Below are 10,834 nucleotides of genomic sequence, written 5' to 3' on the forward strand. Positions count from 1 at the left end.
AACAAACTCCTGAGGACCAACATCATCCGGAGCAAAGAAGCGGCTTGGAAAGCCATGACCAAGGGGATAGAGGACGACCCCTGGGGGACAGCATATAAGATCAGTATGGACAAACTGAAGCCCAGGGAGACCATCCACATGGAAGATATCAAGAAGGCAGTGAAGGAGCTTCTCCCCCCTGGGAAAAGACTCACACCGGCCCACATCTCCGATGCAGCCCGCGACGTGCAAGATCCCCACAGCATCCCGGAGGTAACAGCTACCGAGATCTCGGTCGCCTTGAGAAAGAGCAAAAGGGAGAAAGCACCAGGTCCGGTACCAGCACCAGCACCAGCACTGCATCCCCACCGAGGTGCTAGCTGAGGTGCACAAAGCAAATCCAGACACACTCACTAAGCTTTACAATAAGTGCATGACGGAAGGGAAGATCCCCAAGCCGTGGAAGATCGGCAAGCTAGTCTTACTCCCGAAGGGAGACCCGACGGAAATGAAGTTCCGCCCACTCTGTCTCCTAAACACATTGGGCAAACTATTTGAGAAGATACTGGTAGCGAGACTGGAGGCCTATATGAACAAACGCAACGCCATCAGCGGGAGGCAATATGGGTTCCACAAAGGGGTATCCACCATAGATGCTATTCTGGAACTTGACCACTCCATAAGAAGAAAAGGCGTGTGCACCGCCAAGGCCAAAACGGCCACCGTAAGTCTAGACATTAAGAACGCGTTTAACATGGCCAGCTGGCCGAAGATAATGGAGGCCATGCTAGACAAGGAAACCCCAGCCTACCCGACTAACATACTGTACGATTACCTCTCAGATAGATCCATACAGTACGGAGAACCCGGCGAATCCGGGCCTACGGAATCATCCGAAATAACCAGGGGTGTCCCCCAGGGCTTGGTCCTGGGCCCGTTTCTCTGGAATGTAATGTTCAACTCTGTTCTGGAGGTGAGCCTACCCCCCGACACGAGCGCCATGTGTTATGCGGAAGACACAGTTATAGTGACAAAGGCGAGGAGTGCAAAGGAGCTAGGCCAAAGGGGCACGGAAGCCGCGTACGCGATCGTCAACAAGATCGAGGAACTGGGGTTGACGATCGCACACCATAAGACTGTGGCTATGCTCTACGGAGGAGGCGCCCTATGGAAATAATACAAAATCAAGGTAGGTGGGCACGAAATCCCCTGGAGCTCCAATATGACATATCTAGGCGTCACAATGGACAGACGAGTGACGTACGCTGCACACGTACGAAACGCAACGGCAAGGGCAATCGAGGTTACCAAGAAGCTGAGGAGGATCCTGCCGAACACGGGAGGGCCAAGACAGGCGAGGAGGCGACTCCTAGGCAGGGTCGCGGAGGCGGTAATGCTGTACGCCGCACCAGTATGGGCACACGCTGCGAAAAAGCAAGGGTGTAATAACCAACTCACCACAGCACAACGACTGGCGACACGCACCGAAGTGGCAGCATATGAGATCATATCGGCGGAGGCGGCGAACGTTATAGCCGAAACTCCACCTGCCCACCCCCTGGCGGAGAAAAGGGAGAGAATCTGGAAGAGGAGAACGGAAACCCTGCGAGAAGGAAGACCCAACGCACATGGACTGATCCGCGATGTGAAGAAGAAAGAGCGGATCAACACAGTCGCTGCTTGGCAGAATGAGTGGACGACGACCGCCAAGAGCGAGTGGACGAGGAGAATGATACCTGACCTGCCAAAGTGGTATAAAGACAAGGGGAAAATCTCATACCATTTAACGCAAGCATTATGCGGACACGGGTGCTTCATCGCATACCTGAAACGCTTCGGGAAAAAGAGTAATGCTAAATGCTACGAGTGCACGGAACCGAACGATACGGCTGAGCACGCTATATACAAATGCCCGAGAACCAGTCGTCTAAGGCAGGCCCTGAGTGACCGAGGCAACCCGTTAACCCCCGGGAACCCAGTGAAGGAGATGACCAGTAGCCGGGACGAATGGAGGAGGATGAAACACGTGCTTGGAAAAATCGTAAGACACCGGGAGCAGGTCGAAAGGACCGCGCAGGCCGGAGCTGCACACAATGTCAGCTAGATGGAACAATATCTCCAATAAAAAAGCAGATATCGGTAAGTAACCGATCGGTAAATGAGCAGGGACCTCTGCGGCATATATAAGCTCCCCAGCAGACGGGCTCAAAATCCCGCCCCCTAACCCCAAAAAAAAAACACGGAAAACCGAGACAACCCCGTGACACCGCGAGGAAAGCAACTAGCTCCGATGAGAGGCGAGCAACAGGCCACAAACAAAGGTAGGAGTATGAATGGAAGTGTGAGAATGGTCAATATAGTATGTTTTAAATGGACGGAAGGTACAGAATGTGAGAAAAAGGTCAGGAATGGATGTCAAATAGTCAGCGAGCACAACAATAGGAAGAAAGAGGGTAGTCAACACCTAACCAATGGACTCCCCCCGGAAAGAGGCCAATCGTGTCCCACGAGGAAGCTGTCTGACCGAGGGTCGCCGCCATAGCCGGTCCCAAGCCCGGTTGAGGAAGGCAGAGGGGCCTAGCCTACCTAACCTTTCAACCCCCCCTCGCCCCCTTGCAAAGGGCCGATGATGAAAGGAATGCCGAGAAGGCGATGCCCAGTCGGTCCGCTGGGCTCAGGTTAGATTAGGTTAGGTAAGGTTAGATTAGATCAGGAGGGTCGGATGAGGGGCAGACGGGGGTCATGTGGGGTGAAGGCAGAGGGAGGACAAAGAGGGGTAGCGGTGTTCAGGGAGGGGGTCAGGGGTAATCAGGGGTGGTCAAAGAAGGGCAGGGCGGGTCAGGTAGTGTCAGGGGGGGGAGGGGGTCAAAAGGGGCATGAAGGTGGCGTTTGGTGGTCAGGGGGGGCAGGGAAAGGTCGCGGTGGGCCGGGAGGGGTCAGGGGTGGTCAGAGGTGGTCAAAAGTAGTAAGCGGGGTTCAGGAAGGGGCAGAAGGGGTCGGGAGGGGCGAAAGGTGCAAAGGGGCGGAGGCAGGGAGGGGCAGAAACAGTCAAAAAAAGTCAGAAGAGGTGCGTGGTGGTCAGGGGGGATCAGAGGTAGTCAGGGGTAGTCAGGGGTAGTGAGCGGCGGTCTGGAGTAGTCAGGGGTTCAGGGGGGGGTCAGGGATGGTCAGATGGTGGTCAGGTTGGGCAGGGGGGTCAGTCGTGGGTCAGAGGTGGTCAGGGGAAGTGACAGGGGGCAGGGGGGGTCAGATGTGGTCAGAAAGGGTCAGGGGTGGTCAAGGAGCGTCAGAAACGGTCAGAGGAGAGTCCGGGGGGGAAGGGGTGTCAGAGGTGGGTCATCAGGGGGGCAGGACGGGGTCGGTAGGGGTCAAAAGGGGTTAAGGGTGGTTAGGGGGTAGTCAGAGGTGGTCAGGAGGGCTGGGGGGGGTCGGGGGGGGCGGTTGAGGGGCAGTAGGCGGTCAGAGGGGGGCAAAAAGGGTCTGGAGATAGGTCAGGGAGAGCAGGAGGCGGTCAGAGGAGGGCAGGAGGGGTGAGGGGTGATTAGAGGTAGTCAGGGGGGGTCAGGAGGGGTCAGAAGTTGTCAGAGGTGGCCAAGAGTGGTCAGGGCGGGTCAGGCGGGTTAGATGACGCGCAGGGGAGGTGAGAGGGGGTCAGGAAGGGTCAGCGGTTGTCGAGGGGTCAAGGGGGTGGTGAAGGGGGGTCGGGAAGGTTGGGGATGGGTGAAGAGTGAAGGAGAGGGGGGCAATGGGGGGGCAGGAAGGGTCAGCGGTTGTCGAGGGGTCAAGGGGGTGGTGAAGGGGGGTCGGGAAGGTTGGGGATGGGTGAAGAGTGAAGGAAAGGGGGCAATGGGGGGGCAGGAAGGGTCGGGGGCTTTGAAAGAGGTCAGGGAGGGTCAGAGGTGGTCAGAAGCGGTAAGGAGGGGTCAGGGGGGGTCAAGAAAAATCCATTGGGGCAAAGCCGTGCAGGAGGAGTCAGGAGGGGGGGGGAGGGTGAAAGGGGGGGTCAGTGAGGGTCAGGAGGGGTCAGCAGGGTCAGGAGGAGCGGATAAGGGGCAGTGGGGAGTCAGAAAGGAGTCAGGGATGGGGTCACGGGGTCACAGGGAGGTCAGAAAAGGGCAAGAGGGGTCAGGGGGTGAGATCGGGTCAGTGGTGGTCAGGGGCTGTCAAAGGGGGTTCAGGGAGGGTCGGAGGGGGTCGGGTGGAGTCAGGGGGCATCTGGGGGGCGCAGTCGTGGTCTGGGGTGGCCAGCAGAGGTCAGGGTGGTTCGGGAGGGTCGATTAAGGGGCAGGGGGGGGGTCAGTGGGGCGCAGGACAGGATCTTCGGGGCCAGGAGCAGTCGGGGATGGTTAGGGGTGGGAATTGGGGAAGCAAGAGTGTTTAGGCGAAAGTCAGCGGTGGTTGAGGGTGGTCAGGAAGGGTCAAAGGTGTTCAGAGAGAGCGAAGGGGGTCAGGCGCGGGTCAGAAGTGAGCAGGGGTCAAAGGGGGTCAGGGGTAGTTAGAAAGGTTCCGAGTGGGTCAGGAGGGTCTGCCGAGGGGCAGGGGCGGTCAGGAGGAGTCAGGAGGGGTCAGGGGAGTCAGAGGGGGTCAGCTTGGGTCAGAGGGGGTCAAAGGGGGTCAGGGGGGGGTCAATGGTTGTCAGGGCGGGGTCAGGGGGGGGGGGGGGTCAGGGTGGGTCGAAAGGGTGCTCAGGGGAAGTCAGGGGTGGTCAGGGGAAGTCAGGGGGGGTCAGGGGTAGTCGGTGGCGGTCAGGGGGGGCAAGGGGGGGGCAGAGGTGGTCTGAGGGTGTCAGGGGGGGCCGGAGGGCGGTCGGAGGAGGTCACGGGGGGTCAGGGGGGTTCAGGGGCTTTAGGAGGGGTCAGGGGGGTCAGAGGGTTCGAAAGGGGGTTCAGGCGGGGTCAGGAAGGGTCAAGGGGGATTTAGAGGGGTCAGGGGCGGTCAGGGGGGGGTCAGGGGAGTCAGAGGAGTTCGAGGGGGTCAGGGGGGTCAGGGGGGTCAGGGGGGGGTCAGGAGGGGGCCAGGAGGGGTCAGAAGGGGGTCAGGGGGGGTGAGAGAAGGTCAGGGGGGTCAAGGGGGGGCCAGGGAGGGTCAGGGTGGGTCAGGGGGCATCAGGGACGGTCAAGCAGGGTCAGGAGGGGTCAGGGCGGCAAAACATCAACGTGACCTGAAGAATTTAGAATTACTTAGTTCGTTGAAGAGTCATTGGAACTTTGAAAATTTTTTGATTCAACGAGTGATGCGCGACCCTCTCAGACTGTGGAAATTTTTCGATCCATCGAGTGATGCGCGACTCTTTCTGACTTCGAAAATCTTTCGATCTAACCAGTGATGCGCCACTCCTTCAGACTTCGAAAATTTTCCGATTTAACGAGTGATGCGTGACCCTCTCGGACTTTTGAAATTTTTCGATCCAACGAGTGATGCGCGACTCTTTCGGACTTTTAAAATTCTTCGATTCAACGATATATGAGCTCAACGTCCGTTGGACTCTGAGAACTGTCCGAGTCCACGCAAGTCCTGCGAGGGCGGTCCTTGATTTCGGAAAATCTTTCGACCCAAGACGCCTCGTCACCGATCACGCCTGCTCTGGCGACCGACGACAACTGACACTCTTCGCACCAACGGAACAGCAGTTTTCTTAACGCATATTGGTAGCCGAATTCGTCCGGCGTGGAGATCTCGCGAGCTCAACGCCCTTGCGCGTCTTATTTGCTGAAAGGAAGTGTGTGGGAAAATTTTCATATTTTTTATAAGTCCCACGCGCGCGTCTGCGCAACCTTTTCGACAAGATGAATCCCCGAGCCAAGGGCTGAATCTCAACAGATCACAGCGTGGTCTGCTCTACCGAGTACAACACCCCGCCAGGTACCTAAGTCGTCTACAGACGATTCCGAGTCTTGACATCGAACTGGATGACCCATGATCGACCGATTGAAGCCAGGCCAACGAGCGGGGAAATCCCGACATCGGCCGACGGCTTCGCGCGGCAAACAGGGCTCGTGCGATATATGGTCCGTGGACCGGTCACCTAGTAAAGTTACATTGTTTTAAGCTTTCCGACCGACGAGACTCCTAGAAACATCGTTGCCTAGTTTGACTAGAGAGGATACGGCTTTAGAGGCGTTCAGGCATAATCCCACGGATGGTAGCTCCGCACCACTGGCCGCTCGACCTAGTGCGTGAACCAAATGTCCGAACCTACGGTTCCTCTCGAACTGAACAGGATTTAATTGCAACGACAAGTCATCGGTAGGGTGAAACTAACCCTTCCCACGACGGTCTAAACCCATCTTACGTTCCCTATTGGTGGGTGAACAATCCAACGCTTGGCAAATTTCGCTTTGCAATGATAGGAAGAGCCGACATCAAAGGATCAAAAAGCAACGTCACTATGAACGCTTGGTTCCCACAAGCCAGTTATCCCTGTGGTGACTTTTTTGACACCTCTTGTTAAAAACTCTTCAAGCCAAAACGATCGATAGGCCGTGCTTTCGCAGTCTCTATGCGTACTGAACATCGAGATCAAGCCAGCTTTTGCTCTTTTGCTCCACGCGAGGTTTCTGTCCTCGCTGAGCTGGCCTTAGGACACCTGCGTTATTTTTTGACAGATGTACCGCCCCACACACTCTTTGGCGCTTGGCTCTAGAACACCGTGACAGCTGGGACGAATGTCCTCGACGCACGCGCTCCACCCAACCGAGTGAGTAAAGAAACGATGAAAGTAGTGGTATTTCACCGACGATGTTACCATCTCCCACTTATGCTACACCTCTCATGTCTCCTTACAGTGCCAGACTAGAGTCAAGCTCAACAGGGTCTTCTTTCCCCGCTAATTTTTCCAATCCGTTCCCTTGGCAGTGGTTTTGCTAGATAGTGGATAGGCACAGTGGGAATCTCGTTAATCCATTCATGCGCGTCACAAATTAGATGACGAGGCATTTGGCTAGAAATATCATTTATTTTTCATGAACCGCATGGATACGGTAGAATCAAATTGTGACAATACATTGTAGAAATTAAAGAAAGATACAAAGCATTACAGTTCTAGAGTGAAGGGGAAAAAAAAAAGGAAAACAAAGAATAGCTTAGAGGTAATAAAGTACAAAGATACTCGAGTAGATATGTAACTAATTCCACTAATTAATTCCACTTATATTAGAACTAACGTTATTGGATTGACCTCCAAAACGGTTTCATTTCCTATTTTGTGCTCTACTGTTAACATACGCTATCTTGACAAAAACATTAATATTTTGCTCATTTTTTCTAGGTTTGTCCTGTCAGTCTGCTCCACCAGCAGAGGGATTAGCATCTCAGCGTGAGTGCTTTTTTTTTGTATTTTTAGACTGTTCATTCTCTATCATTCGTGCTCTTTTGTCCGTATATTCTACTACATTACATACAGTCCTATGTAATAATTTCTCAATTCTACAGTTTTCAGTTGGTCTTTTTTGTTATATTTCAGGATTCGCATGATATATATGTGCTATGTTTCTGCCTTCACGCCTCTTTTGCAATGATCTATAGGTCTTCATGTTGTCTCATTTTCTTTCAAGGCCCCTTTCAGTCCCTTTTCTTGCGATTTCCAGGTTTTTCTGGTATGCTCTGAGTAGCCCTTGGTCATAAGCGTTTATAAGTCCCTCAGCAGTCACTTCGATTTGGACCACTCTAGAAGGCCAAAAACGCGTTTTTCCTGGTCCGCCCGTATACCGACTTTTCCAGCAGCACGGCCTTCTTTTTCCTCGATCCCTTTCCTTATCAGGCTACAATCCAGCGTATTGTCGTAGCTTGGACACCTCTCTCTCAATCTCCAGTAACACCTTTCGGGGCCTTGCGTCCCTTGGACTAGAGGGCAGTTTTATGTTTAACCTCGCCTCAAGAGAGTCATAGTTACTCCCTGCAAGGGCCCGACTTGTAAACGGTTCCGCTGCCGGGTTCCGGAATAGGAACCGGATTCCCTTTCGCCCAACGGGTGTGTTTCGATTCGAGCCGCGCGCACGCACGCGAACGGATCCGTTTTTTCCTCCGGGCGACAACGCTTTCGCAAAGGCCCGCAAGGTAGAACAAAAACCGTCCACCCCCCAATCGACGGAGAGCTTACAGCGTGCGTGATGCGTTCAATGGCATAAAAATACACCGTCATTAACATTGGATTTCTCCTAGGGCTTAGGATCGACTGACTCGTGTGCAACGGCTGTTCACACGAAACCCTTCTCCACGTCAGTCCTCTAGGGCCTCGCTGGAGTATTTGCTACTACCACCAAGATCTGCACCGACGGTGGCTCCAGGAAAGCTCACGCCCAGACCCTTCTGCGCACACCGCCGCGACCCTCCTATTCGTCAGGGCTTCATGACGGCCGAAGCCGCCTCTCTTGCCGCTGACGGCCGAGTATAGGCACGACGCTTCAGCGCCATCCATTTTCAGGGCTAGTTGCTTCGGCAGGTGAGTTGTTACACACTCCCTAGCGGATTCCGACTTCCATGGCCACCGTCCTGCTGTCTTAAGCAACCAACGCCTTTCATAGTATCCCATAAGCGTCGACTTTGGCTCCTTAACTCGGCGTTTGGTTCATCCCACAGCGCCAGTTCTGCTTACCAAAAGTGGCCCACTTGGCACTCTGGTCCGGAATTTCGTGGCTTCATAGTTCAAGCAAGCCAGAGGTCTTACCCATTTAAAGTTTGAGAATAGGTTGAGGTCGTTTCGGCCCTTAGGCCTCTAATCATTCGCTTTACAGGATAAGACTCGTGTACATTTTGTACGCGAGTGCCAGCTATCCTGAGGGAAACTTTGGAGGGAACCAGCTACTAGATGGTTCGATTAGTCTTTCGCCCCTATACCCAGCTCCGACGATCGATTTGCACCTCAGAATCGCTACGGACCTCCATCAGGGTTTCCCCTGACTTCGTCCTGACCAGGCATAGTTGACCATCTTTCGGCTCTGGGTGCGCCTCTTCTCGCAATGAGAACGAGACGCCCCGGAAGTGCGGGGCCGTATCGTGACGCGACCCATCCTTCCTCGGTCGGCGCTAGGCTGACCTTTACTTTCATTGCGCCTTCAGGTTTGAGTCTCCCAATGACTCGCGCACATGTTAGACTCCATGGTCCGTGTTTCAAGACGGGTCCTGAAAGTACCCAAAGCAATAGCGTCGCCGACCGGTAACAATATAAAATTCGAATGAGCCGGACATGAACACCGCGGACGCGTGCCGTGGACGCAAGGTCCCAGCATCACGAGCCACGGCGAACCCGGTTTCGCTGACGATGAATCTCCCCGTTCGATCTTTCGGGTTTCTCAGGTTTACCCCTGACCGGTTTTACGTACTCTTGAATTCTCTCTTCAAAGTTCTTTTCAATTTTCCCTCACGGTACTTGTTCGCTATCGGTCTCGTGGTCATATTTAGCCTTAGATGGAATCTACCACCAACTGAGAGCTGCACTCTCAAGCAACCCGACTCTGAGGAGAGATTCTCCCGTGGCGCGTCCCGGTTACTACGGGCCTGGCACCCTCTACGGGTAAGTGGCCCCATTCAAGATAGACTTGGACTCGGATCGACGCCCCGGGATAAGTGAATCCTTCCAAACACTACATTTCTCAGCGGCAGAACCGCGGGATTCAGTACTGGGCTATTTCCTGTTCGCTCGCCGCTACTAAGGAAATCCTGGTTAGTATCTTTTCCTCTGCTTATTAATATGCTTGAATTCAGCAGGTAGTCTCGCCTGCTCTGAGGTCGTCAAAGAATCGTTCGAACAAAACATATCGTGGTGTGTTTTTCAACGGAGACGACTAAGGTGTGATCGAGAGGGGGAGCGCAAAATAAAAAAAAAACGCGACTCGCGCGCGGACCACAGCGGTGAGCGCCCAATTTTTGCGCACGCGATTCTCGCTCCTCTTGCGAGGTGGGGCCACGTGCAGTAGTTTGTTTTGTAACGACCCTCAGCCAGGCGTGATCCGGGATATGCATCCGTAGACCGCAATGTGCGTTCGAAATGTCGATGTTCATGTGTCCTGCAGTTCACAAGTAGACGCGCGATTAGCTGCGTTCTTCATCGACCCACGAGCCAAGTGATCCACCGTTCAGGGTAATCGTTTTTTCACTTTGCATCGTGTCTCTGGCCGCACCTCGAGTCAAAACGAAGGGCAGAGGAGACACTTTGACAATTGTTCGGTTGTTACGCCAGCTCGTCGTGACGCGAAGAATCTTGTGATCATTCGTGCACCTCGCTTCAAGCGTTTCTTTGTACGATCAGTTCGAATGTGATTCCAATATCAAGCGCGGAACCCCTCCGAAAGGCTCGAGCACGGCTTGTACTCTACAACACTTCACGTGCGAGGAGGAAGCCGCAGATAATTCGATCGAGCCATATTTTTTGTTTCTGGGGGGAACTACGGCACGTGGATTTTGGTAATGTTACGCGAAAGGAATAAGATCTCAATTGCATTTCACGGGGCGAAAGTTCGTCGCCAACCTTCCGCCGCGGAATGACATCACGATCCGCATCGCTATCGTCCAAAATGGAAAGAGAGTTTTCGTTCTTGCGCCCCCGTAGGTTGGCGTAGTAGCAATGTCCTTTTATTTTTCTAGTATTTTACCCACAGCCATTTTTGCCTTAGTTTGTATTTGGCTGCTGCATACGATATATTTTACCGTGATACACTAGTTGTAATATCATTTTTATATTATTTTTTCTCTTTTCCAACGGACATAGCAAGATCGTTCGTCGTCGACGTGTGTGAGTGCGACACGAGCCGTTTCGGCTTTTACGTAGTTCGATTTTCGTGACACGCGTAAAATGAACGTAGCCTCTTGTGCCATGTGTGTCTTTTGACTGGATTATAATTGCGTGAGATTCACGGTG

The 10,834-nt window shown here is 53.7% G+C and overlaps 1 non-coding gene and 1 pseudogene across 1 annotated transcript; both read right to left on the bottom strand.

Annotated features, from left to right (window-relative positions):
• Nucleotides 1-5,765: 5,765 nt before the first annotated feature.
• Nucleotides 5,766-9,708, bottom strand: LOC125502193 (annotated as a pseudogene).
• A 197-nt stretch (nt 9,709-9,905) lies between these two features.
• Nucleotides 9,906-10,060, bottom strand: LOC125502192. Its single transcript, XR_007280033.1, has one exon. It is a non-coding gene; the product is annotated as a 5.8S ribosomal RNA (ribosomal RNA).
• Nucleotides 10,061-10,834: the final 774 nt, after the last annotated feature.

This window comes from Athalia rosae, unplaced genomic scaffold (genome assembly GCF_917208135.1).
Source record: "Athalia rosae unplaced genomic scaffold, iyAthRosa1.1, whole genome shotgun sequence".
Taxonomy (NCBI): Eukaryota; Metazoa; Arthropoda; class Insecta; order Hymenoptera; family Athaliidae; genus Athalia; species Athalia rosae.